General features: G+C 39.4%; 1 protein-coding gene across 6 annotated transcripts in view; it reads right to left on the bottom strand.

The window, feature by feature from the left end:
• Positions 1 to 24,029, bottom strand: part of adgrb1a (adhesion G protein-coupled receptor B1a) — a 131,019-nt gene extending 106,990 nt beyond the window's left edge. For all 6 annotated transcript variants that reach the window (XM_086037444.1, XM_086037442.1, XM_086037447.1 and 3 more), the window contains exon 1: positions 23,553 to 24,029. The gene's annotated coding sequence lies outside the window, so the exon portion shown is untranslated. The remainder of the gene's footprint in view (positions 1 to 23,552) is intronic.
• Positions 24,030 to 25,803: the final 1,774 nt, after the last annotated feature.

The following is a 25,803-nucleotide window of genomic DNA, read 5'->3' as shown; positions in this document are numbered from 1 at the left end:
TAGAAATAACTAAAATCACTCAAATTAATCCACAGTCAGAGCCCACGGTTGCTACTGCAGCGGGTCGTTTAATTCATGCAATCGTGACTGCCACAAGTTATTAATGGTGGCTGCCACGTTGCAGGCAGCACAGTTTGCTTCACAGTCAGGGCCAGAATCTCTGTCGGAACATTTCTGTGTGGAGTGCATGTTCACCCCATGCTTGCGTGTTGTTGTTTTTTTCTGGGCACTTGGGTTTCCTCTCACATCTAAAAAAACATGCATGTTAGGCGAATTGAAGACTCTATATTGTCCATATTGAATGTGTATGATCTTTGTCCATATCATCGCTGTCCTGTGAAAAACACGTATGTATATTTATGTATATTTTGTCATTAGTCTTTTTTTTAATTTCACTTTAATGGGATGCCTATAATGCGGAAACCCCAATGAATGTAAAAATTCAAAAAAGTGAAAAAAATGGACATACAGTACGGTAAGTGTTTTTCACAGGACAGCGACTATACAGTATCTTCCCAGAAATTAACTGGTGACCAATCAAGGGTGTACCAAGTTTTCTATGACAGTTAGGGGACACGCAGTATAGAAAATGGATAGATGGATTCCACCTTGTACAATTGTAATACATTTAGAACAAAGTCTTTCCCTTGCTATTGAAAATAAATCTGAATACTTGTTTTGAACAAAAGAGCTCTTCTCTTTTCCCAGTCATAGCCTGCGTTCATTGTTGATCCAAATTTCAGAATGGCCTCTTTCAAGTGCATCTGTTGTGCATCTGCTAAGTAACAGTTTCAGCACCAACAAAACAATACCATGCAAGTCAACAATATTAAAGAGCCAAAGAGTTGCCTCTACATCCGGATTAATTGATTGTTTACAATTGTAAATGTCAAAGCATTTCTAATATGCAGCGTCAACTCACATGTCGTCACCTCACATCTACAGTATACACGCACACATGCATGCGAACATACACGCCTGAAACACACAAAAGGAGTATTGTTGATAATGATGGGCATCCGGTCAGTTGGCTTGTTAGCTAATGCTCCTCTCATTGCAATTCAAAAAGAACAGCGGTACTGTCACCTGATCACCTGTAGCATTTCCTAGTAAGAAATAAGGTCAGCTGACTCCAACATAGACAGTAACGTACAGTTAAATGCAGCCAAAACGAGGCCTGGAAATTATGTGTTAAAACTGCTCTAGATTGTTAAAAAAAAAGTGGACGGTAAATAAAATCAAGATCGCTCAAGGTTGGGTAATGTTGGGATTCGCTTTGGTGCTTCAGCACCCCCAAAAAGGGTCTATAACTATGCTGTCAGTGTTGCCATCATTTGAGCTCATAGAACCATCAATCCTAAGAAATTTACTCGAAAGTACGAATTTAGGGGGGAGGCGCATGTAAAGGAACAGCTGGAAAGACTTGGATGTGACCCACTCGTAAGCCTTCATTGGTTTAATTGTTCATTTTGGCAGGAGTGCATAAGTCAAAAGGCGAAGCAACAAAGCTGACACTGGAAGGGCAATATTACCAGCAATGTAATACACGTTGTACCAGTTATTTTTACTATAAATGTTAAAAGAAAACATACGGACTGGCATGATATAAATACATCACAAGACTAAAAATGCTGTTTTAAAATTGTTCCCAATGGAAAAAAATGTTTGTAATTTTCAAGTTATCAAGGATTAAAGAAACAAATAGTTGGCCTGTTAACAAGCCACATTTATTATTTGCATGACAAGCTTGAGATATAATATATCCATTTTTATTATTATTATCATTAATTTGATGTTCAGGATTGCAAGCAAATAACTGTTAATTGACTTCTAAATCAATAAATAATAATGAGACTTACTTTTTCTTTTTTAATCAAGCAGTAGCTTGTAAAATTCATGAACGCCATTCATCCCAACTAACTTTTGATGAAAGGCAGACTACACTGTTCGCGGGTTGCCAGTTAACCACAGGGGAACTATAGAGACAGACATCCATAAGTCGGAACTGAACCCACGCAGCCTGTATGGAAGTAATACCAATGAAGCACTACATAATGAACAACAATCATAACTATATTTCCTTCCTATCAATTCAGTTAAATAGCTTCTACGCACTGGTGTACTAATCATACAAAAACGATTTTAGTAACAATTACAGGGCAGCATCTTAATAGGGGCAATGTGAAAAACATACCATGTTGGGCCCAGAGTTATAATAGTGTTGAAGTTTTCATTATAGTACTCTTATTTCATTTTGAGTTTTTGTTTTTAAAGTTTAGTTCGTTTTCATTAGAGTGTGTTTGTTAGTTTTCATTAGTCATTATTATTTAATGATTATTTTATATTATATGATATTATTCAATAATTATATCATTTAATTTGTATTAGTTTTAGTATTAGTTTCATTTTTTTAATGGTGTATACCTTGTGTGCAAATTTTAAAAAAAAGTTCACAGTAAGTATTGTGTTTGTATTGGAATCTCCCGAAATTCACAATAGCCTTCACACCCCTGCATCTGGTTTGGAAGTGATATGTAGCCCCTGAGTAGCACTAATGAAAAATTGTGGCCCCCAAAGTTTCCCACCACTGATGTAGGTTGTCATATGAAAGATACTATTTGTTCAAATATGAACCAAAAGAGGAGAGCACTAGCTTCACATTTGGGACTGAATTAAGTGAAAAAAAAAAGGGAGCCATGACAAATGCATCAAGTTGCGGCGAGCCCGGTTCCAGAACTGTCACCTTGAAGTAACGTAATCTGCCAGAGCCTTTTTATTGTCTGCCGCCAGATGACGTCGCTACCAGGCAACACACAATAAAAGAACTACAATTCCCCAAACGATTCTTCAATATTCCTTGCTCTGTACAGCTGTTGTAAAACAATCTCAAAAGCTCATGTATTAAATTCTTTGACAAAGATAAAAATGAGTAACATTTCCGCTAAAATGACAGTTAGTTTAAGATAGTTTTGAAAATGTAAAATGTTGTTTTTAGTTCTCGTTTTTAAAAAAAAAACAAAAAAAAAAACGTTTTTTTTAAATTATAATTAATTTAATTTTAATAATTTTACCTGTAATTATTTCATCCATTTTCCTGAACTATAATAACCTTGTTTGGGCTTATCATTCTTAGTTAAAACTTTATCAAGTAGAAAAGATACAAAACTGAAGTCCAATAATCCAGTGACTAATCAACTGCGATTGTACTTACATTCACAAGGGTACAAAAGTTGTAACCTCGGATTACACCATTTACACAAACGAGATGTTTTGATTTTATACTAATGGGCTCATGACCGTGACAAACAGACTCAATTTGCCTTGAATATGGCTGCAGTATTAGCAGTGCTCATCGCACAGTTAGAAAAGGAAGAGCAAGATTAGAGCTTTGATGCATGTGCCTGTGGGCATGCTTAGGTGTTATCTCTCCTCCCTTATACCATAACTCTCAGTGGGGATGTAACTGATGGCAATGATGGTCCTTTTTTCCACCACGCTGCCATAAGTCTCAGTATAATGGCTGCTTTGTTCTAGCCGTAATCACATTAATATGAAAGGCAATTGCTCTGGATACCAAATCAAATCAAGTTAGATCATATTCTGAATAAATGAGTTAATTGGAAAAGCTATGTGTCTGCACTGTTGGAAGAGGATTAAAATTGCTATGAAACTTATCACATTCAAATGTAATTCCACTATACAATAGTACAATGTATTTTTTTTCACAGTTTTTCTGAAGATGTTCATATGGTAGCATTTGCTGAACTGATGAGTTTTTTCATATATTAAATGCAGTATGTTACCAGTTATCTAGGTGCTTCATTTTGTTAGCATTTTACGCTAAAGTATTTTTATAACAGCTCTAACTAATTATTTATCCACTATGTACAATATAGGCTACCACATATCCTTTGCAGGGATGTCAGTAACTTACCCAAGCCCAACTGACACTGGACACCTGCTACCAATCATAATTTGTGATTGAAAGTGTTGAAAATGGCTTGCACTCTTTCACGATGCAATGATAATGGTTGAACATTATTTGGGATCTCATGAAAAGTGACTATTTTGGAGGTATAAGGTTTTGAGCCGACAGCAGCAATGTATGACCCAACAGTAAAAAGTTATTTTAAAAAATCTTCACATCTTTTGAAAAATCTGCCCTCTCTGGCCCCATCTAAATGCCTCTAATTTAATTTGTAATTATTTTTTCGGAACTTGTCACAGCCCAACAAATCTAGCCGATCTGAGACTGTAGAGACAGAAGGCGTGATCCAGTAAGTCTGTCGATTATTTTCCTGTGTATACAGCAGTGCTCATTCACAAGTAGAGTGCCGGCTGCTGCCACACAGTCCCATCACACTGATAGTTTTCTTGGCCTGAGTTATTGAACTCCGCTAAGCAACAAAAGTGAAAAAAGAGGAATTAGACAGCCCTCGAGACAAATTAAGGATAAACATGGATAATGGTGATTTTCTATGCAGACGGCTGCTTCAGTGGGCCTGGAAAACCACTGCTAAAGTCGTTCTCACTCTGTCGTCAGTTAATTGATCACTTCTGTTCCATATTTATTTGATTGTATATTCCAAATGATACATCAAACTGGTAACATTTCGTCATTGGCAACTTTCCAACATGAATAAGTCATGCTACCTATCTGCCTTGACTAACATTAGCACGTACACAGTGCATGTACCTTACAGTCCATAGGTGAAAAGAGAAGAGGAAACCACAGACCCTAAAATTGAAAGTAGTGATTTTAAATGTTGGCACTATGACAGGAAAAGCTTGGCAGTTGGTTGACGTAATGATTCGGAGAATGGTCGATATATATTTTTGTATGGCGATAATGCTTGAAGCTTAGGGGCAGGGGTCAAATTATTTTACCATGTTGTAGATAGGAAATAGAAATGGAATAAGGCTATTCCTAAGGCAATAGTTTCTTGAGAATGTCCTGGGGAGAAGAGAGTGCCAGATTGAGTGATGAGGCTGAAGCCTGGAATCAACAGCTTTATGTTTAATGTTATTAATGGTTATGCCCCACAGGTAAGATGCGAACTAGAGAAAAAAGCGACAAAGTAGTTCGGAGCATCACAGACAGAGAAAGTAGTATTGGGGGAGATTTTAATGGATATGTTGGTGAAGGAAACAGGGGTAACAAAGAGCTGCTTTGGTGTCCAGGACAGGAGCACAAAAGGCCAGATGATGGTAGACTTTGCCAAAAGCATGGAAATGGCTGTAGTGATCACTTTCTTCCAAATGACACAGGAACTTAGGGCGAGCTACAAAAGCCGAGTTAGAAGCACACAGGTAGACTGCATCATGTGCACACAATGTAATCAGAAGGCAATCATTGACTGCAAGGTAGTGGTGTGGGGGTGTGTAGCTAGACTGAATAGGATGGTGGTGGAAGACAAAAGCAGAACAGAGAACCATGGACAGTAATGTAACGTTTTGTGCAGCTTTCAGAGAGGAGTTAAGACAGCAGGTTATACAGGGTCTTGCAGGAAGAGCTTTCCAAAAGGCTGGACCATTACAGCCGAGGTGATGAGAGATAGGGAAGTACTTGATGTATTTTATGGTAGGAAAGGGGAGAAGCTAAGACTTGGTGGTGGAACTAGGAAGTCCAGGAGAGCATACAGGAAGATATCTTAACTGGGAAGTGAGAGGATTAAGGAGAGGAGACAAGATGTGACATAAGGCGAAGGTAGACGTGGCAAAAGCTAAACAAGATGTCCAGTATATGATTAGTGGCAGTAAATAGGGGAAAAGTGTTGTTTTATTTGTGTGTTCAAGGGTAAGACTTTTACTGTACCTGTATTCACAGAACACCAGTACAGAACCACCATGTATCCTTCCACTGCCCAAGTGTACGGTAGGTTTTCTGTACATAGACATTTTGACTGCCGGGGTTACACTTACTTTGGGTCAAGTTGGTGATTTTGATGGGCTGCCATAGCCTCAAAAATAAAATGGCGTTGAGTTTCTCACCTGTTTCACACTCTACACTTCACCACCTTTCAAATGAGACCAATTATGAAAAATCCCATTGGCAAAAAATTGAATAAAATGTCACCCGGACGTGACGCCATCTGATGTCTAGAAAACACTAAATGGGCGGGGGATAAGTGCGGAACCGAAATTTGCGTTCAAGGATGACGTCACCCGATTGTACTTGTTCCGTATGACGTCACTCGGAAGCGAAGTCACTCGGAAGTGACGTCATGGGATACGGACAGACAGAGGACAAGAAGTCTTTTAAAAAGGACGACTAAGCACGGACGGAAGTGGGTTTTTATCCATGCATCTATTCGTCCCGAACCGGGTCAAGTACTGGCTGATATGTTGTGTTGTTTAAGAAAGACCACTGTTCTCTTCTGCGATACCACGGAGCAGCCTGAGGGGCGGGGGGGGGGTGGACAGAAGGAATGCAAGAACGGGAGTGATTTAAAAGGACGAGGACGGAAGGCTACCCAGGTCTTCTCTGGTTACTGTACATGGCCCACATAGATGAAGCCTGTTGCACTTTTCTTATTTCCATTAGGTGTTCCGTCTAGGGTTGTTAACTAGCTCCATACATATCACAACAAGAAGGATCTGTCCAGTTTGGCCAGGCAAAGACATAGAGAGAAATGGAAATGAGTTGAGTGGTGTGTTGGAGAGATGGAAAGAATACTTTGAGGTGTTGATGTATGAGGAAAATGAGAGAAAAGGAAGAATTGAAGAGGCAACTGTTGTGGACCAGAAAGTCACAATGATTAGTAGGGGGGGATGTTAGAAAATACCTGAAGATGATGTAAAACGGAATGATAGCTAATCCTGATGAAATACCGGTGGAGGTATGGAAGCATCAAGGAGAAATGGCTGTTGAGTTTTTGACTATTTTGATATGATATCATTATAGACGGTGATAAGATACCTGAGGAATGGATTATATGTGTGCTGGCATTCGTTTTTAAAAACAATGAAGATGCGCAGAGTTGTGGGAACTATAAAGGACTAAAGATAAAGTAAAGGAACAAAGTTATGGCAAGAGTAGCGGAGGCTAGACTCAGGACTGAAGTGAGTACAGTATTTGTGCAGTATGGTTCCCCGCTAAGAATGAGTACAACAGATGCATTTATCTTTTTTTGCCATTAGGATGTTGATAGAGAAGTACAGAGAGGGTCAGAAGGAGCTTTCTATCAATTTAGCGGGTGGTGTCCCAGCATTAGAGTCTGACTCTGAGAACAAGGAAGTACTGACTTGCACCCTTTTTTGATCATCATTCAGCTGGTGTGTGTGTGTATTTGTGCATGTGTGTGTGTGTGTGTGTGTGTGTGTGTGCGGTGTGTGTGTGTCTGTGTTGAAGGGTCCCATTGAGACAGACTATCCGCCTTTCCTGTCATTGCCATGCAAAGGGGGGCCGGCTTCCTACACTCGGCCTTGACGGCTAAAATATTTTCCACTCTGTTTACTAGAGACATCCAGACAGATTGAGACCACCCCTGCACAGCACCTCTAACTATTTCCTTTAAATGAATACATCCGATTGTCTTTCTCCTCTTCCCATTGAACCTCTTCGTGAGCTTTCTGACAGTGTTGGCTTGGAACACTGGTCTTGTCGATAAAAGTCACTTTGAGTGACATATTTTAATCCTTTCCCATTGTAATGATATTTGCTCTCCCCTCTGTGTGTCATCCACTATCAAAATGTCACAGGCAGATTTACAAGTGCATCAGCTGCCAAACAAAGCTTATTTTAGTCTGGGCTTCAAGGCAGGGGCAAATCCATATGCACTACAAATCAATGGGGGAAATTTATGGCTGCCACCTGGGGTTTGAAGATTGCAAGTGACTAGTATTCACACAAAAGACTCAATGGTTTGATTGATTTGATCTGCATCAATTCAGTTTATCTTTGCACTTTGTGCAAAAATGTTATATCAATGCCTCATCTGGACATTTTGTCAAGGCCACACATGTGCTTTTGCTGCAAATACTACTTCTCACCTGAGTTCCTCTGCCCCTCCTTTATGTTCAAAATAATCGCCAGTCTAATTATATTCTCATGTACTGTAATTTCTTAAGAATGATACACAATGTTTTGCTAAAAATATGACAAATTGGGATGGGGTGGCATCTAATACACAAGTACAAACGAAAAATTGTCATATTATATAGACATTTACTGGAACGAATCTTCGTAATAATTCTTCATATTCATATAGTATACATTATATAAGATTCCTAATAATATAACTGGAATATTTATAAAGCAATATATTTGGTAATATTTATGAATTAAGGGTTAGGTTCAGCAAGAGGTGCATTTTTTTCTGCTACATCGCCATAAATTACAACGCACTGTAAAATCTGTATTGCGCAAGCTTTTATAGGTCAAACTGAAAAACAACAAGTGAAAATATCTCAAAAATCTGATGTGTTACAAAAAAGAGAACTTTTTGAAACCAGCGTCAAAATTACGTTTATGGACACATAAAGCCATCTCTGATTACAAATTGCTTTTTTATCTTCTTAGTCACAAGGAGCATGGAACTTCCACCTACAAACACAAGAGCCTTCTGCTTGCCTTCCAATTTAGCTCTGCAGGCAGCTCATTTGATGTTTTTGGCTGTGTTTACACAGGCAGTAACCGTTTGTTGTCTCAATTAAAGAGACGCTACAATACAATATGGATCAAACATACTGTACCAGGTGTGTCACACTCAATCACACAGAGGGCCAAAACTCAAAGCACACATTAGGTCAGGTATTGAAGAGACTAAAACTAAAAGTTGTGGATCATAAATGTGAGTTGAAACAGGCAGTTTACAACATCATACGAAAATAAATTAACTTAAACTTGAAATAACAAAATAATAATGACTACTAAGTGTGCTGAGCAGAATATAAAACCACCAAGGCTAAGTTGACAGATGTGACCTAAACCAGTTAAAAAAGCAGCCCACCCATTGCTCTAATTGAGCGGGAAGGGTCCCATGAGCCACTGTGTCAGAGCCTGCTGTCAGATGTACCAGCAGCAGGTCAATCAGAAAAGAATATTAAAAACTTTTATAAGAGTAGGCTTGGTGCCGTGTTGGCTTTTAAAAGCAGGCTGACACATCTTCAGAATATGATGGGCATTACTTAAATTGACTGTGCACTATTTTTGGAGATAAAGTTTGACGGTGGGCTGAACTTGAGCCGGCTTTTTAATAGTGGTATGCAGGAACTATGGTATGTTTGAATTGGTTTAGCAAACCCCCAGGAAGTCAGAGACCCCTTTAAAGATTTGAGGGGGTTCACTGTCAAGTGGGGAACCTCATGGTTTCAGGTGCCTAACAGCATCAGTTAAAAAAGGGATACATTGACGAACAGTATAATAACACTTTTAGTATTTGCTCACATAGTATTTCCACAGAGAGCAGTAGATGTACATTATATTCTTATCTTATCTTATCTTATTTATTCTGTTTTGGGAACATTAAAAAAAACATTTTAAAAGTGCATGGGGCTTATGATCATTTGACGCAATGATGTGTGAAAATTAAATTAAATTAAATAAATGTATGGAACTGTCGCTAGCTAAATCCTCAAAATTTAATAAAACATTTGCCAGTCAATATCCTTCTTACGCAGGGGCGTAGCCAGAAATGTTTCAGTGGGGTGACCAGAGTGACAACACCACAGTCAGGAGTGGCCGTACGTGCGTCCATCATTCTTTATCAAACAATCCACAGTCAGGGTTTCATGAAATAAAATTCACACATATCCAGAACAACGCCCATCACACTCATAATCAATCAGGAACAAATATAGTGAGTAAAAAGCAACATTTTGATTATATTAATTTACGACATAGTGCCATTTTCTTTGCTGTGACTTTGCTTGACTACCATGCAATCCCACATTAAGTAAATATGCTGTAAAGACTCATTAAAAAAAAAAAACGCTTTTAAAAATGGTGATAATGCAGGGCCACAAATAATGAATTGTAATATAATGAGGGAATAAAGTAGAGCAAAAACAAATAAAAAAACAAACAAAAAAAAAACAAGAAAACATATTCAGGACATATGTGCAAATGTACAAAGTACAAAGAATTATGAAGCAATATAAAGAGTTGAATAGTGCAGTAATACTGATTATCAACAGAAATGTACAAGTGAATGAAGACAGTGACAGAGCTACACAGTGAATAATTGCACAACAAAGACATGCAAAATGGCACGGTGCCACTGTGAACATCAGGCATGCTTTGATTTTCACACGCTACCCGCTGTGTTTATCACGGTGGCGGTATCACTACCACTGGGAGGGTAGAGCTGGTAGCCAGAAAAAGGTGAAGCAGTACTTCTGCGATCAGGGGATATAATTATAATTATTTTTGATTGGACTGTGGATAACTAAAGTTTTCATAATGTCTGGCAATCATAAACCTGCAGAGAGTCAACACTTTGGGCTGCAAGTAACAGATAGAATCCAAAAACTAAAAGTAGTTGCTCGCCTAGCTAGTCAGCTACCTGACGTTAGTTAAAGGCTGTGGAATTTTAACAGAAATGTGTCGGGTGGGAACGATCCGGTTCTTAGAGCTAGCTATTTGAATTGAATGACGGGAGATGGATCCTGATTGGGAGCCTATTAGCTGATTTTTCTTGTTGCTTTTTTTTCTATCAAAGCGGCACGTGATTGGTCAAGATGTGTGGCAGTGTCTGTGTGTCCACAATTCTCAGAAGCGGGAAGGGGAGGTTACAGACACGCAATATCGAGGAGCTACTTGGGAGCCAAAAGAGACGACACTTCTTAGGAGGCTGAGCCTTGAGATCCTCCTTCCTGCTCCTACAATAGTTCAAAAATGCACAAAAGTATTATACCGTTTTGATGGTATATTTCATTGTTTATTTTTTGAAGCACTGTGAGTATGACAATTAATAAAGCAATGTAAATAACATATTGTCAATATAAAGTATCATTAATAATCATTTACCAATCAAGAACCACCTGTACAGTGTATAGGTTGCATATACAGCATCTGTGCAGTTGACGGTCTGGAATTATTGACCAACAATTCATTCAAGAAATACAAACAATAACGATGGTTTTGCTTGTCGCATGATCACTGAAATTAATACAATATCCCTAGTCACACCTGAATGTAGGTATACTTATGAACAACCCACGATTCCTAACCTGGGTTTTAAAGCATTGGCCGTTGTTCAAGAGTAATGTATAATAAAACCGGCCATTAATTATACAGTGAACATTACACGTTGGATTGTGTTGACAAATACATCCACAGTTCTTATTGCAAAAAGGCTGACACCAGCACTCAACATTTCCATCGACCATATTTGCAATTACTGCTAGAAGGATGAAATAAATGTTTCTTCGATAAGATGGCAGTTGATCTTTCTCTCCGCAGTAGCTGTCTAGGTACTCAATTTAAATGCCTGTGGGGCATTAGTGTGATTCCTCAACGTTGAAGTGAAAAAACATGACATGCCTTTAAGGCACAATTACCCAATGCCAGCCACTATTACGGCGAATCCTCTACAATCACCCATGCTCCCTCAGAGTAAATAATCAATGAATACCCTCCACCCCACCTCCCCATATAGAGCAAACAGCCACATCCTCATCAAATCTCCCCCATACTCTATGAAGGTTTCTTTCACTGGATCCATGAGCTTGAAACACTTTATGTCTTATACTTTCTGTCTTATTCTATCAGTCTGAAAATGTGAAGAGGTCGACACAGCGAGTCACTCGTGGGTTTTCCCTTGGCACAGTTTTCATGCCCCTTTCTGACCTCGAATTGAGTGCCCCAATTTTTTGAGTCACGTCAATTGGTTGTTTTTCTTTTTTTGTATTGTGAGCAAAAACTTGAGATACGATACGAGTGATCTTCAGATATGCATAGTGAATGGGAAAAAGAAGCAATTGAGGTACTGTAATGCCATCATGTGGGCAAAGACAAGCACAGGTATGCACTTCCGGCCATTTAATGAACAGGACAAATGGTAAAACAAACAAACGCAAAATTAAAACATTCACAAGGAGCTGCTGTAGCCATAACTCAAGCCCAGACGCTCACACGTAAGTGAATGGCCAACCCAACTCCAGCACAGGACGTGACTCACTTGGCCACGCCCTGAAAAGGTACACGAATCAATACCATTGTGGGTTGGGTTAAAACATCTCTCTTAATGCAGAAAACGGTGGTCTGCGGCCAAGATGGCCTGAAAATACACCGGCCCTTTGGAATAATTTACACATTTTCCTCAAATTTCCAATAGTCAAGGAATGTTTAAATCTTAAAACATTGCTTATTTGTTATAGAGCACAAAGACCCCCCCAAAAATAGGCATTGGACAGTTTTGTTTTGTGTTGTGTGCTTCATCTCAACCTAGCACACCACACACATAAACATTCTATTCCACCACCGATCTCGACGAAGTCCTCATAGGCAGAAATCTTGCATGAAAAAAATACTGACTACCAGATACGGTGCGCCAATGTTACCAAAGTATTTCTCATTCCGCCGAGGTGACGGACCGATCCGTCTAGCCGCCTATGATGGATGCCCATTTTGAGTGGAAGTTTATAGACGGAAACCCAAATGGAAGCCCGTTTAAAATGCTAGGTGGACCGGCCTATCTGCGATTACCATTTGTTTCCAGTTGGACAAAAAGGCAGATGGACGGAGGGCGGAAGGTTCCCCCGGCGGAAGGCGGAAGGCGATAAACGGACCGGTAAATTTTTGCAAAATGCCGAGTTCTGGTATTTCTGACGCGTTTATCGTTTTACATTGTCTAGTTGGGGATGATTTATTTGTTGTTTCTTTGTTAATATAGATTTTTGTCTTTTCTGAGGTTAGTGGAACAGTACCGGATATGACAACCTTTAATTTGGGTTGGCCCAGTGTTAACCTCAATTATTTTCCTTTTGGCTGGGGTCTCCAGTCTTTTTTTTGTTTGACCTAATTCTTGTTTGTGCAAATTAAATCTTGTGCCATTTGACCACATTCCTTCATGTCCTGGTGCCTTTTATATGTATCGTCTCTGAATGAACAAAAGAGTTGATAATGCTAAGTACCAGTACCAATGACAAAACGGAATTTTTAGCAAGCAATAATTACTCTGTACCATGATTTTTAAGTGCTGTTATTTGAAAAAAAATAAAAATAAACATGCAGCCAATATGCTCACCTCTGTGTCAAAGGGGGTGCAGCCCTGAGCGTGTCTTTGCTACACATATCGAGTCACAGACGTAGGGAGCTGCAAACTCTAACACTCTTGTAGACATTAAACTCCTCGTGAAGAAACAAGACGCTTGCAGTGTTGTCCGGGCTTATTTTGCCAACATGTCCAAAAAGGTAGGGCGTACCGAATGGACACAAGGAGAATGTCTCCCTGCAAGCCATGTTCTACAGCTGCCTGCCACGAGCTAATAGGCTCACTGATGACCTGACCGGGCGTGCTGAATTCTGTCACGCAGCCAAAGAGCTACAGGTTAATTTGTAATACATTTGAAACATTTTCCTTCATGTCAAACATGTGTAAATTATATTGCGATAGATGATAGATATTGTTCACGATCAGTATGTAAAGTGTGCCAAAGTATGGCACACAGTCACGCTGTTGCTTTTAACACAACAAATCCAAGCACAAAGCTCTATGAATTGTTTTCACTTTTTTTTTTACTAGTTTAACCTTGATGGAGGCCTATGATAAGCTTAGTAACCTTTTAGTTGTATATGATCATAATGCTAAAACAACACATCTTTTGGCCGCCTGAGATGACAGAACTACATATATAAAACCATTCAGTGGTGTTTAAAAATGTTTTAGGTTTTGTGGTCGATTGTTCTAAAGTGTTTCAAAATCTTTGCAATATATTTACTTTCCCAAAAGTACTCAAATTAGCATCCTTAAACATTTCAGAATCAATAGAAGACATACAGGTGTAGTATAAAAGTCCATTTTGTGGTATCATGACAAGACTAGTTCAAGGAATAACTGAATAATGTTGATTCTGCCTCTTACTTATAATTAAACTCGTCCTTTTAACAAGCAACAATGACTCAGGAAGACGCAGAAGACTGTCGGCTTTCCCCACACACAGGAAAATTTTTGGTCGTATGTATTGAACGTAAAAGCGGAACAATGTATTCCATCGTGTATGCAATGGTTAAAATTACATCATTCAAAATCCAAGCAACAAGACCAACCACAGAAACGCTATGCTGTACATCTAGTAATGGAGACAAATGTGGTGCTCTGAAAGTATTAGCAATGGACGGTGCCAGGAAGTATCATTGCAAGAGGTTTCATACTGACATATAGCATGGCACGGCACGGCAGGATAGAAGAGACACGGAAGACGGTAAAAAGCATGAACGGATGAACAGAGGTGGGTGAGGATGTTCCAGCTTAGAAGAGACGAGAAGACGACATTTGAGAAATAATCACGAGCGGATGGAGACAGCTGGTGAAACCGAGGCCGAGTTGACCGAGTTGAACAGAACTGAGAAGATAAGTAGAAAGTGGAGAAATGTAAAACAGTGTCAAACTGAGATAAGAGGGGAGAGATTATGCTGGGCAGAGTATGAAAGAGTGAGCAAGATTAGACTGAAAGGATAGGTTCAGATTTGAAGAGGCGCAAAGGCTAAAAAAAATATAGGCAGGGTGGTATAGCAAAATGAAATTACACTGCTGTGTTTTTCTACATGGTCAATTAAAAAAACATACAGTATATTTGCATGGATGCGCAGATATTTCTATCGCCATTTGTTACACTTGGTTAGCCCAAAATTCACAGGAGGTGAATCAAATTATGGGAAATGTTATAGCTCTGTGCATTTTGTATATTATGTTTTTTCCCCCCCTCTTACTACAAAAGATATGCACAAGCAAAAGAGCACCACCACAACATGCTGCAACCAACCTTTTTTTTCCTGGTTGATTGGTTTAAGACTAAACTGTGCTGCAAAATTTTAGGTTTTCATAATATGCCATAATTATATTTTTGATCATACCATTTCTGAATTATTACCACCGAGGGTCCTTAGTTTTCAACGGACTTCCATTCCCACAATCAAATGAAAAGAGTAAGTCTTGCAGTATTGTGACATATTCTTACACAGTGCGCTAACTATAGATAGTTCATTGTGCACCCTTCATAACCTCAAAATGTCAAAATTATGGCAAATATTTGGATTAAAAACACTGGGCTATCAATATAAAACAATCAAATGAAAAAATAAGTATTTTAAAAGTACCTTCTTGTGCTGAACAACCAAAACAACATACAGTATGTTTTATTGCTCGCCTTTCATTACCTCGCTAACTGCTGTAAATGCTAACTTCCGTTAGCATTTGTTTGAGGGGCATGTTGTATGTCGAGATGGTCAGAAACTGAACTACCTGCATACCTGTCAACTGGTGTACTGAATCTTACGAAAGTTGTATTTTGCCTTTACATATCTATATATAATCTTACAGATTACACATTTTTTGAATGGCTGCTGTCACGTGAACGGAAATCAGCGATGTACGGCGTGCATGTTTGAAAAGGTGTTTCCACCTATACAGTACAAATTATGCCAAAAGTGTATAACTTGACAGGTATGTACCTAGATGTGAAAAAGTGCAACAAAGTGTGAACTAGAATGAGGTAAATTAAGAGTATTGTATGAATAATTACGAAATTGTTGTTTTACCAATGATGCCTGTAAACTCAACACATTACAGTAGAATGTCATCGTTTATCATTATTTATCACATCCTCCACCCAACCAGAAAACGGGGCGAACGGCGGCCATCACATCACTAAACGTAATCGGCAACGAAGGGTGGAGGGTGCGGGGCTTGTGGATGTGGGGGATGGATCCTACAGCTGAGGTCACAGTACTAAAGTTAATCAATAACTTGGGGTGACCGGCCATTGGGGAAAATCACCACATTATCCTGGAATTCCCGATGGCTCATTCATGATCCATGTTGATGGTAAGTCAACCCAAACTTTTTTTTTCAAGAATGTTCTAAACAGGTCCACTAGTTGAAACAAGGCATTCTGATTAATATTGTGTTTGTGGAACGTGAGCAAAATCCACACGTTTTTGTCCATCTCGGGACGGCCATTTTGTCACTTTTGTCGACTGAAAACGACATCACAGTTGCTCAGGGCTCAGATAACGACCAATCATGGCTCAGCTTCAGAGAACAGTTGAGCCGTGATTGGTCGTTACCTGAGCCCTGAGCAGTTGTGATGTCATTTCAGTCGATAGAAGTGACAAAATGGCCGCCCCCCGAGAGGGATAAAAATGGGCGGATTTTGCTGTTTAACTCATATTCCACAAACACAATATTAATCAGAATGCCATGTTTAGACTCTTGAAGGCGCATAGAACACATTATTGCAAAGAATTTTGGGTGGGGTTGACTCCCCTTAACAAGTCACACTCTTCTTCAGTCTTGTATAGTTTCTGCATTGTGCGTACACCGGTCGCATTGGACACAGGTGCCGGAGAAGTGCACGCTGCTCAATTAATAAAACAGGCAATTCACAAAATGGTGCAAGCCCCATTTCCTCACACAGTGTAATGCATTTATTGCAGAGGTGATAGACCGCGCCCCCCTCCCCAAAAAAAAACACTCAAAAATGTGCAGTTTAAGTGCATTGGGAAGGTCTGAGGGGTCAGAAAACAAATCAGTGTGTGACCTCCATTTGCCTCCTGCAGTACAGCGCATCTCCCTTGCAAGGAGTTGATCAGTTGAGCCATTCATCCACAACCATCACCACATGTTGCAGCATGATAACGCATGGTCCTATGTTGCAGGGATATGTACATAATCCCTGGAAAATGAAAGCATGTATGGGATCTTCTGGATCAGCCCATACGATAGCATGTTTCAGTCACTGTCAAAATATCCAGCAACTTCACACAGCCATCAAAGAGGAGTGAACTAAAATTCCGCAGCACGCAGTAGGGCCCGTCCACCGCGTCATCACGACGTCATCATCCGCCATGTTGGGAGCTATGGTGAATGAATGTATGTTAAAGGCTGTGTATTTGTCGATTCAAAAACATGTAAAAATGCAAGCAATTGGTGGGACTTTACAGGGATAAATTAGACCGTGAAGCCAGAGACCAATATCTGGCAAAAATAGACATTAGCAATGGTTTGGATCCCTACAGAATTCCCAATACTGAGTAGATCTCCAACCCGGACCTACTAATACTGTTTACATTTTGAGATCGTTATTGCATTAAGTTTACATATACCTCAGCTAAAAACATATATTCATTTGCACTATTCATTTAATGTTTACATTTTCAGATCGCTATTTCATTTTCAAGTGCACTTGTACCGATACATATGTTTGGAGATGGCCGAAACCATCCTCGGTCATCCGCCAAGCAGGAAGCCTATAAAACCTCAGTCCGTTGTTAAATGTTCTACCTTTGCGATTGTGGGAGGCATTGCTGCACCCCCTAACACAGCAACGGTTCACCATTTTTGCATATTTCGGCCATCGAAATCAAGAGAGCAACACAGCTAGTGCGTTGTGCATATAACAACAGTAGTCACGTCGCCTCCAGAGTGCTTCCAACATGGTGGCTACCCCGGTAGCGACACATGACGTGTCATCGATGGACACATGGTGCACGGGCCCTATACAAAACCTACGCAGAGGAGGTGGCCACAGCGCATACTGAGAGGTTTTCTGACCCAACCTCCCCTGACCAGCTAGCCCCACAATACACTAAAACTGCCAATTTTAGAGTGGACCTTTACTGTGGGCACCCTAAAGCACAATTGTACAATAAAAGTGTTGCATTGAATGAGGCAAATGGCGACTCAGATACTGTATGGTTCATCCCCCACCACCACCTACAACAGTAAAACTCCACATTTTATAGTGGCCTTTCAATGTGGGCAGCCTAAGGCACACCTGTGCGATAATCATGCAGTCTAATCAGCATCTTGATATGCCACATGTGAGATGGATGGATTATCTCAGCAAATGAGAAGTGCTCGCTGAAACAGTCTTAGATTTGAGACCAGTGTTTGAGAGAAATGGGCATTTTGTGTACGTAGAAAAAGTCCAAGATCTTTGAGCTCAGCAAAAAAAAAAAAGCTGCATTTTTTGTTCAGTGGTTGTATAAAGAGAAAAGGAAACACACTTGGATACTCTTACACACAAATTTTCTTGGATGAAGAAAAGGTTGAATCAATGTTTAAATTGATGCCTGTTTTTGTTCTGTGCTTCCATCAAGGCAGGCAGGAGTCTGATGATGTTTTTTTCCGTCTTCCGCTCAATAAAAATAGAAAAACATTAAGAGAATTGCTCTGAAAGCCTGGCTGACATTAATGCACACACATTTTTTATTTCTTTTGACAATCAGAATCATTACATCACATCTGCATAATTTTATTTGATCTACAATGCGGACATTGGAGAAGGAGGAATAGTTTTACTTTGTATAGTATTTTTTCACTTAACAGAACAATTTCCAGATTTCGTAATAAAATAACGGTGACATGCTATGGTTGAAATACAAACGATTGTGCACTTTCCTCCCACTATAAAACCCTCTTGAAAGCAGCCATTCGTTTTCTGTTTGTTAATTTTTGGTGTGTTCCTGTTTCATGTAAATGAGCCAATGAGCTACCCCCCCCTCGCTCTAATGCGAGGTGCGCTCCCACAAGTTCGGCTTATTACCACGACAACAAGGCGGAGCTGTTTCGGGCCCCAATCTTGAATTTTACTTAAAATCTGAAAAAAGTGCAAAGCTCCCATAAAACAGTAAAGCATTGTTTGTATTTGGAAGCGGTGTACTTCATCACCAAGCTGCTAAATTACACCTGTCAATTATAGACTGGAAAAACAATCACGTTACCCATCATCCCGTAATATAATTTTAATTTTACCCATTTTTCTTTGTGTAACTATAACTGTTTCATTGATTTTTTTTCTCCAAATTATGCATGTCCGTGTTGTATTGTATGAGAGAGCTAGAGAGAGAGAGAGTCACAAAAAAACATTACAGAGGACTCTCAGCAAGATAATGGTTGCAACTAATTACCACCTAAAATATGAATTTGCTCTCCGATTGTCATCACAATGACCAATGTTATAATACTGTAGCATAGTAGGCCTAAGTGTTCATCAAAAACAAGCCATAAAAGGTAGGTTTAATATTATTCTAAGTCACTGTAACATTATTCACAGTTTAACCATTAAATACAGTAAAAACAATAATACATTTCAAAATGTGTAAAAATAAACAAATAAATAAATGCCGCTGCTAGCAGAGGCTTCACCTGGGCTGTTAAAATAGCCACCGCTTGAAACTGTACTCGGCTCGACTCTCGCTGTTTTCTATTTTTGTGCATAGATGTCTCCTGATCCACACATTCCGACACAGACTGAAGCCATGATAATAGTTTAGTCGAGTGCTACCATTTAATCTAGTCTCGTCCAGCTCTTGCAGTCGCAGCCTGCGACTGTGTCTGACGGTTTTGAAAGCCACGCGCAGCTACCCAGAAGCAGTGGCACATCCAAAGTTTTCAACTTTGTTTCTATCTCACTTCATTTTTCTTGGTATCGATTGATATTTTCATTCATTCCAGTATTTTTGATTCATTTCTTTTTCATGTTTTAAATTTTAATCTATTTGTATGATTTTAGAAAATTAAGTGATTACCTTGCACACCATTAGAGCGTACCACTTTGAGACTCACTGGTCTGAACCATGCAGCTATTTAGTGATGACATTTTCTCATATCTGTTTGAATTTGGAAAGCTCACCAGTTCAAAATGACTTAATGAAATGTGTTGCCACGGCAGCCCTGCATGGTGTCTGAACTCCAAAACCTTTCCAAATTGATGCATGTTTATTATTCTAAGCTAGTTCTCCCTATTCAGTCACTTCCAATTGTCTCACCAAACAAATTAGGGAATAGGTTATTAAAGAACAAATATTATAGTTTGAGCGTTGAATTTGTGCAAAGTACTTATGAAATTGTTGAGTAATATGTTTTAAAGCACAACGCGTGGATCCACCTCCCGCCCGTCTGATCACCATGGGGTTAAGGACCCTCAGCCTCTCAGCCCCCCACCTTTGGGACACTCTCCCGCCTCACATTAGGAACTCGGGACTTCCATCGCATTCAAATCATGACTCAAAACACATCTCTTTAAACGGGCATATTCTTCAGAATTGGTTTTATTACTGTATAACTATTTTTATCTTATATTGATTCTTGTCATTTACACTATTCCATTGCTGTATTTTATATTTTGTTTTATTAGAATACTTTGCCGTATTTTATCGCAAAGTTTGTATTTATTCATTTTATATTGTTCTATCCACGTTAGGTGACGTTGAGTGACGTGAAATTATTAACAATAATAATTGTGCTTCATTTGTGGTGAATACAGTGTTACCTGTTACAGTGGACAATGTCAAGGCAAATTATGATTTCTTTTTTTTCAAATTACCGGTACAATAATTGCAACGACAACACAATATAATTATGCACAGGAAGCTGACAGTTTCTTCAGCACTTGTTGCGACACGCTTTTTTTTTTTTAATCCACAGCAAAGAATCAAACAGTCTAATCTCAAACCAAGGTCTGATTGAGTGCTGACTATCTTTCTTGACAATCACGATGACTTTGCGTGATGCAACAATTTGACAATGCTATGGTGATTGGCTCAAGAGCAGCCTTGACTTGTCTACAGTTTGTATATTGATTTTTTTTCCTCTCATCCACTACTATGTCGTCTTCCAACCAATTTGAAGTTGCTCAACATGCCAATACATGCTCATTTTTTTTCAGAATGGACCTAATTCAAGCTACCAATTCTGCTTTGTTTTTCTTGATGCCATGAGGGAATAGAACACATATTGAAATAGAACTGAACTAACTTCACATGTATTTGGCTGATTTCTTGCTTTAATGAAACTGGCACATTGCATTCCACAATGTGTTTTTCCATTACTTTACAAACACTCCAACCGTAATAAGTATCAATAATGTATATTGGACTATTATGTGACTAAAACTACCAGAGCATCACTTCAGATTTATTCAGCTTTTATAATACGTTAACTCCCCAAACGGCAAAACTGCAACACAAATGTCAGTCTTGTAAATGATGTACATAACTCGAAACATTGTTGTTTGTCATATGGGGCAGGAGTTCTTCAGTACCACTTTCAAGCTTTTAATTCAGTCCCTTATTTCAGGAGCCTGTGGTTTTGAAGGTGCATCTGGTGATTTTTGCAGGAGTTACTCAAAGGAAATATATTCATCTCAATTGTAAGGTTGAGAAACCATTAGGAACATTCATTTTGTGGGTAAAAGCCTTACCTTAAAAGGGTTTTGGTTACTGAGGTGTTGGTGTCAGTATTGCTGACTGAATGTGAGTGAGTATGTATTTCAAAGCTTAGTGGCAGTCATACACAAAGTCATATCGAATGTCCTTCTCCGAGCGAGCACAATAGCATGGTCCGTCTGTTGTATTTACAGTCGCTTTTTGCAATGGCTTCAATCCATTTTCTGTCGTCCTGCTCACTGTCTCCTCATCACCTATCTATTCATCTCTCCTTTTCAATGACTCCCGTTGTACCCCGCCTCACTGTCTCCTCTCCGGCACTCTGATGTCACATTTTCAGATAGGAGGTTTTCTCATCGCACGCAGCCTTTGACACTGCAGCCCCGTTTTGAGGGGAATGATCACAGAATGAGAAGACTAAGACTAGGTAGGGCAGTTGCCTATACTTGTATTTGAACGGCAACAGGAGGACACACATGGGGGGGAAAAAAAAGGGCACATCTAGGTTAGAAAAAAAAACATGCATGAATGGTTTTGCAAAGGCCCGTGTCGTGTTGCTGGCTTGTGTAATTCCTGTGACTACAAGCCAACTGTGCCAGTTGCAGACAGAATTGCCATGTCTTTTTGTGATGTTTTTGTCAATTATTGTTCTTTATGGCCAGACGACATAGCATGCAATATCTGACTCCTTCACAAAGGCAGAAACTGTTTCAATAAAGATTTTAATTTCAGTATTGAGTGCTAATGCCTTAACTAAGTCACTATTCCTGTCAGTTTTGTATTTAGAATTACAGCTATTTGAATTGGACATTAGATCTACTAAATAATAGGCATGAAGTAAATCTTGTACAAAGCATCAATGCTTCAAACTGTCAGTGTCGATATGAAAAAATGTACAAAACATTTTCCCCTATACGGAGTTGGCCAAAAATCCAAAATATACCCACCGACCATATTGATCAATGCCTTCACCATATTTGACACATTTGATAATGAGATTGGTTTGGATTTTTTAGAATTGCTTCTCACCATACTCTATTTGTTATGCTGGCACAGGTTAAGCTTGATTTCATGTATTCACAACATTTGTTTTCATTTGTGCAGTTTGTCCAAATATATGATAAATACTCCACACAGTTGCAAAAAGGCATTGTTACACTTCACGTACTCTAATCAACACATTGCATAATATAACATAGAGGTCTTGTCAAAATTTTGATCTTACATGTTTTTATATTTTATAAGAATAATGTGGAAAATAGAAAATATATGACAAGAATGACATATTTACATGATTTGGGTATGCTTGTATGTTTATTGCATAATGCTGCCGCAAAACAGAAGAATACTTTAACGTTTAAAACCAGACAATTTCTTTAAAAGCATTTTTGAGGTTTGCAGCTGTATAAGAATTATGGAGGGCAATCCAATTAATGGGCACAATTTAAGCATAGCTCACTTGTGTTTGGTCACCTAAACATGGATCCACTATACATACACGTAATTGAGTTTCAAGACAAGGCAAAAGAAGGTCATGTGTTAGGAAACACCACTGTTTTTTGTGTGTGCGTGTGTGTGTTTTGTACATGGCAGGTCTTTCTGGGTGAACCACTTGGTGTGTGTATCTAATAAACGCTTCTTACATTTATGTCCTTAAACCCAAATACTGTAAAACTAATCTAGGTTTGTATTCATTTATTAATTAATTTCAAACAAATGTGGTAAATATTATTAAATCACATTTGCTTGAAATGATCAACGCATGATTAATGCCTCTTTAAAGTTATTGGCTATACAAGTTATCTTTGCCAGATAACGTCAAATGAAGTCAATTGCAAATTGCCATTATGTTGCAACAGTGTCAATTAAATGTAACAATTAAGGCGAAATCGCTCGAGAGAAACGGGCGTCTTTATCTTGGACCGCAGACAGCGAATGCCCAAAGCGGCACCTATTCTGTTTCAGTGTGCGGGGTTTTCAAAAGCGAAACTCCTTGACTGCAAGTCAGCCTATATCACAACTCGAAAACAGCGCAAATCTCCGTGACAATCATTCTGTCATCAGTCAATATTGTCTGAAGCCACCAGCCAGTGCCACCCCCCAAAAAATCCGAGACACATTCATGACCCTTAAATGTCCAAAGAAAACCACACACAGTGAACTTGATGTCAACGGGCAAATAAGATGGTACACATTTAATTTTAAATTTAAAATTTACCTTGAGCAAGTCACTTCTCCCTTTGGTGCATATTGTCACTGGACACGAACCAATCCCAAAAGCACGGGAACAAAAAGTATGCCAATAAGTCCTTCGATAGGTCTACAAAATTCGCTAATGATTATATTGTTGATATTGCGATTTGTAAAACCCCAAAGAGTTGGGAATGTCCGTTGATTCCGTTTGTTCTCTCAGTGCGTAAAAAGGTAAGGAAGATAACGAGTGTATGTTGTTTTCTTGTTCTGTTCCTCAATCAAACATCCATCTTCTTTAATTTACAGAGAAATAACCCGCTAGTTGTACTTCCTGTGAGTTTTTTCCACATTTCAACTGTGTCCAAATCTCGCCTGTTCACAGTTTTTACAATCTTCCAGGTGAATGTGTGGGTTTGACGGAGCAGTAAATCAGAGGCGGGCTTGAGCGCATCCCCGGACCCGCCGCCGAAGCCTTGCAGCTCTGCTTTTTCTCTGTCTGCTTGCAGCAACAGCCGCATTCCTTGTTTGGAAACCCCTTCCACGGTGGTGTCAAAAGAATTAAATGACACCAAAATGACTTCCAGTACATACTTTCAAAATAAAAATTATCTAATTATTCCCCGGGGAAAGCTTTTACTTTGAAGCCAAAAAGGCAAATTTCCTGTTGAATTCGGTCTTTCCTGCGTTCAAAGCTGATCGCTGGTTGACAGGGTGGGTGGGTCGACCTCGCATTGGAAAACTCAACCAGCAGCCCCATCTTCTGGAGTCAAAGAGCATTAATTATAATGCAGTAATGTACTGTGTAGTGTTCAAAGTATACAAAGTGGATTTTCTGGACAGTGTTTCTGATCGAGAAATTAATTAAATCAATAAATAATCAGCGTTTCAGCGAGTATTAATCAGGCAGGGGAAGCTGCGTGTGTGATATTTATTCTAACAATTCAAAATACAGTGTTAGATTTACAGTGGATGACTGTCTGTTTCCCTCCGATCATAAACTGTTGAATTTGTGTGGACAGAAAAGTGACTGAATGAATGTGACAGCCGTGTCCAAGTAGTTTGTCCATCCATCCATTATCTATACCGCTTATCCTCACAAGGGTGGCGGGCGTGCTGGAGCCTATCCCAGCTGTCTTCGGGCAGTAGGCGGGGGACACCCTGAATTGGTTGCCAGCCAATCACAGGGCACACAGAGACAAACAAAGAGCCGCACTCACAATCACACCTAGGGGCAATTTAGAGTGTCCAATTAACCTACCAAACACGTTTTTGGAATGTGGGAGGAAACCGGAGTACCCGGAGAAAACCCACGCAGGCACGGGGAGAGCATGCAAACTCCACACAGGGAGGCCGGAGCCGGGACGAACCCACAACCTCTGAACTGTGAGGCGGACGTGTTAACCAGTCGACCACCGTGCCACCGCCTAGTAGTTTGTAATACAGCTAAAACATTGCCTAGATTTGTCAACTGGAATAGATTTGTAAACTCATTTGAGTGGTACTGATTTTGTTGAAAGGATTTTGGATAAGTTTTAAAATTAGTCTAATTTCAAAGTATTTCATATATTCCGGGACTTGTTTCTGTGCCAACAATACACAGACAGCCCGTAGAAAAGGCCCAAAGTTATTGGTAAGTAAATATAGAGTTTGAACCTAAAAGCCTCTTATTTTTCTGTGAATGAACAGCAGCACTTCCTGTGAAAAGGTCAGGTGCCGCAACAATTTCTGCTGTCTATGCTACTAAACTACTGGGACACCATCTCAAAGAAAAATAACCTCCTTTGTTAAATCAGTGATAACCTGGGATTGTGTAATAGGTATATTCAATAGTTAGGTCCTTGTACATTTCAACAGAAATACACAATATAAAGGATATCAACTTCAAAAACTCTTCTCCATAAGGTATGACATCCGCTTTGTCACCAGTGCCCTCTTAACACCCACAACTGTGAACTATAGTCCCTGGTTTTAAACGCCCCTTTCTTCTCACGCAGACGAATTCACTGATTCATGTTTATCTATGAAACACTCAACAGCAGGACCCCGCTCTATTGTCACCGTCTGCTCACCATACATACCACCACTCGCACCCTCCAGGATTTTGTGCTTGAACTGACGGGTCCCCCCCATACATTGATCAGTTCTAAAGCATCTTCTTTTCGCCACTGACTGTTTTCTGCTCCTCGGATTGACAATACTTTTTGCGCCCGTCTGTTTTGTCAAACAATTGTGACGTTTGTCACCTTTTGATGATGAATAGATCCGAGTCGCATCGG

Source organism: Filicampus tigris, chromosome 8 (assembly GCF_054856515.1).
Source record: "Filicampus tigris isolate MCC_2025a chromosome 8, RoL_Ftig_1.0, whole genome shotgun sequence".
Lineage (NCBI taxonomy): Eukaryota > Metazoa > Chordata > Actinopteri > Syngnathiformes > Syngnathidae > Filicampus > Filicampus tigris.
The sequence above is the reverse complement of the archived record's forward strand: the minus strand, read 5'-3'. Positions and strand labels throughout refer to the sequence as shown.